This window comes from Pyxicephalus adspersus, chromosome 10, assembly GCF_032062135.1.
Source record: "Pyxicephalus adspersus chromosome 10, UCB_Pads_2.0, whole genome shotgun sequence".
Classification (NCBI taxonomy): Eukaryota; Metazoa; Chordata; class Amphibia; order Anura; family Pyxicephalidae; genus Pyxicephalus; species Pyxicephalus adspersus.
In genome coordinates, this window is record NC_092867.1 from 1,478,234 (window position 1) to 1,482,211 (window position 3,978).

The window sequence follows — 3,978 nt, forward strand, 5'->3', positions numbered from 1 at the left end:
TAGACTAGGAATGAATATTGTTTGGCAATTTTATTAACTTTATTCACAAGTTTATGAATTGATCTTTTCTATATTTTATTACATGTATGAAATCTTTATTTAGAAAAATAAAAATTTTACCACAAGCTGATTCCATTTCTATTTCTTTCATACATACTCGGTTTTCTAAAAAGAAATCCCAGCACTAGCTATTCAATTTTTGACTACGGTAAACCTAAACTCTGCTTTGCTTGGAGAGAAGGAAGGCGTCCATCTCTTTTCAGCTTCATTAGACTGTTTGTTCCAACTAGGACAAGGAGATGGAGGAGCCGCACTGAGGGCAATTGGTTGCGTTGGAGTGCTGGCAGGAAGGATTCTGATTGGAGGAAGCGTGATTAGCATGAGAAGCCATCACTAAGCTGCTGCTGCTCCTTCACTTACCAATCATAGACTAGAGGACGGAAGATGACCTAGCTGTATGGATAATTTGCAGTGGAGAAAAGTACGGCCACCAACCTGTCTCTTCTACCTGGTGGGGTTGTGTAAATCTCAAGACCAGATGGACAGAAATTCATTTTTTTCTATCTTGCATTCATGTTCACGGCTCCTTAGATAGCAAGGATTGAGATGACATCCAGCATCTTTGATTAATGGCGGCTCACAACTGCACAATAAAAGCATATGTGAAATTTTCCTTGTTTGTACTTTTTTAATGTATCCATCCAGTGACACACCTACCTTAACTTACCTCATGTTCCTGGGACCTGATTGGCTGAATTGTATATACTCGCCATGTAATCTTCAGCTTTTGGCATGGAGGATACACAAGGTTATTCCGAGAGTAATTGAGCTGGCATAACAGGGGACGACTCGCTCAGCGACTGCGGGAGGAAGGTTCTGTCATTACGTGGTGATTTGTGGCCTAATCCTGTACAGCAGCTTAGAATAGACATCGTCTTTCCATACAGTAAACATCAGGCGGCTTTTAGTGGTAAACATGGCTTCCACTCGTCTAACCCCATCGCTCACGGAGAGCAACTAATAAAAAACAACTTTTCCTAATTGTCCTTTTCCTCCTCTCTTTGATTTGATTAGGAGAAAGTTCACGTCTAGTTCAAAGTCTGACTTTGTGATACTCGTTTCAGAACTCTCTGGATGCCACTTATTGGCTGGGGAGAAAAAAACAACTCTTAAAACAATCCAAATCCACAAAATAGGACAATATTAAAGCCGGATTCCAGCCTCTGTGGTCGCCCTTACACCACCCATCACCTTACCTTAGGCTCCTGCAGCACCTATTTTATATCTTCTGGCTAGTTATGTGCCAGATCGGGGTTATAATCTTACGGACATTGGTGGTTCTGATTGATGATGTATCAATATACTGTGGGTACAGGAGGAAGGCCTTGACACCCTGAAATCAAAGTTTTTCCTGCTGGATGTGATTCAATCTGGAAGACTTGGAGAAGAAACACTTCAGGAGACGGTTTAAGATTAAGGGTGAGTATTGCAGCCTAGGCTGTTTTTTCTGGGATGAATGACCGTCACCATGGACTAAAAGGAAAACTCGGTTTACTTGAACAGGCCACATTCTTCTGCTTCATGGTCCAGCTTGAACATTGGCATCACTATTCTAGACTGTTTCAAGAATGGACAGGGGAATTCATGGTCACATTGACTGGTCCTCATCTACACAACCCCATACACAGTAAGGTATAATGCATTGTGTCACGTTGTCTCAGGGCAAGATGGTGGACCCTCTGTGTCCCAAGCCCACTTGGCAGAGACATGTATGCGACACAGAGTCTAAGAAATCAACCTCTGGCTTACCAGCACACCTCACAAGGGGTGATGGATTTTAGGGAATGGTGCCCAAGTTGCACCCCACATCCATGCAGGGACAGGTACCTGCTGACTGGGTAAGACAAAGTAGTAGTACAGGAGCGTGATGCAGAAGCATAGTCAAATGAGCCAGAGGTCAGGGCAGGCGAAAATCAGGAGTAGTCAGGCAGAACCCGGGTCAGAATGCCAAAGAGTCAAGAACAGGATCAGGAAAGTAGTTAGGGACCTGGAAGAGCCTAGGAGAACTCCGTGTTCAAGCAACATTCTTTTGCCGGTCACTTTCTTTTATAGGGGAGCTCATGTGACCAGCATGTAACAAAACACACCATCAGAGGGAGTGCTGGAGCAGAGGCAGCTCAGGTGGTGTTCACACTTCTACTAGTAGATAATGGATGTAACCAGCAGACAAGATTCCTGAGCAAAGCAGTGCAAGGTGGGTAAAACAGACGAGGGCCCAGATCCTCTGGTCCTGTGGGGATCTGTGACCATTATGTTTTTAAGCACTTTTCTACAGGAGCTCTTCTGTGGGATCTGACCAATATGGGTCCCCAATGTGCATTAATGAGGCCTGGGGGCCCCGTTAACCAGTTGTCTTTTTTTTTTTTAGTAGGCACTAACCACTTTATACTGGAAACACAAAGCCTGCCATTTTGGAGATGCTCAGACTCATTATCCAGCCATGAAAATCTGGCCTTTGTCAAAGTGAATCAGATGCTTGGACTTCTAAATTTTGTCTATAAAGACCGAAAGGAAGGCAAATGTAGGTCAAACATTTTTCGCATACAGAGACATCTGAAGACTATAACTTCCAGTATATATTAGTGAGGTGGCTCCAACCTTACATCTCTCTGCCCCGATCTGCATCCATAATAGAGTATTGTTTGATAAAATTTGCAGCTTAACTTCTCAGAGATGGATCTCCTTCCTCAATCAATGTCTTCTTTTTTCTCTGACAACAACAACTCTTGTGCCAGAAGAAAGAGCTTTGAGCTCAGGGCATTAGAGGCAGATAAGTAGCCGTCAATCTAAAATAAGCAGTTTCAGAGCTCACAAAAAGAAAGGATTGAACTTGAGGACTGTTTATTTTAGCAGTAGTTGGAAAAGATGTACAGAAAGTACAAAACAATTCCCATCACGCCAGTAATGAGTTTGGTTTTGGTGATGGATGAATCTACTCAGGTTCCATTTGTTCTAGAATCCTCAAACCCCATTGAGTTTTGCACAATGTTTGCTTTGCCAATCAGCTGTAAATCTATTGAGTTGCACAGTGGGCCGAGTTCTCATTGGTTTGTGGTTTTGGGGTGCTCAGGGGCCATAAACATTGGATGGTTGGTAAGATATATATGGTGGGCTGGGTTTGTCTACCTATTGATGCCCACTTTAGGTTTTCTTTAAGGATCCTGCTTGGTTTGATATTGGGTTCTGTTGGTTTGCCACTTTTCATTTATTGTAGTATGACATATGAATGTATTACTTGGAGCGGCACTCGGCTTAGCTATCTACCCCTTCACTTCCATTAAGATCGTTCGTCGTCCCATGGAACCTCCAGGACGGTCGTTTGGACAATGGATGGCGGGCGCTGCACACACGCCAGATTCTCGTCCAATATCAGCCTTGAGCCGATTATCGGATGAGAACCATTGCAAGTGTGTACGTAGCCTTGATAAATGGTTATGGTATTTTTTATCTATTTGTATGATATGTTATTAGGTTGTATAATGTATCAATTAAACTTGTGTTTTTAGGTCTACTTATGCCAGGAATTGCCTACTTTCTTTGAGGGATTTCCATGTTGTTTTGCTTATGGCGAATCATTGATTAATGGCTGCAGCTGACGACCAAAAACAATGATGTGCGGCTGTTGCTGAAATGCACATAGAAAGGGTGAGGCTGGGAGAGATCAGCAGCACTGAAATGGGGAAAATGGATTTAAAAATTGTAAATAGTATTTTATGGCCATACATGGCATATTTCGATGATGCCGATCAGCAAATGTATCCAGCTTGAGGTTTATATCTATATCAAGTCCTCTTGAAAGAGTCCCTGTCCTTCCACTAAATGTAGGAAATCCAAATTGCAACATGGTCCAGAACATCACAGAGCAAAACCTAAAACATACCAGAATGCAATTCACACTTCTGTACCGTCTGGAGATGT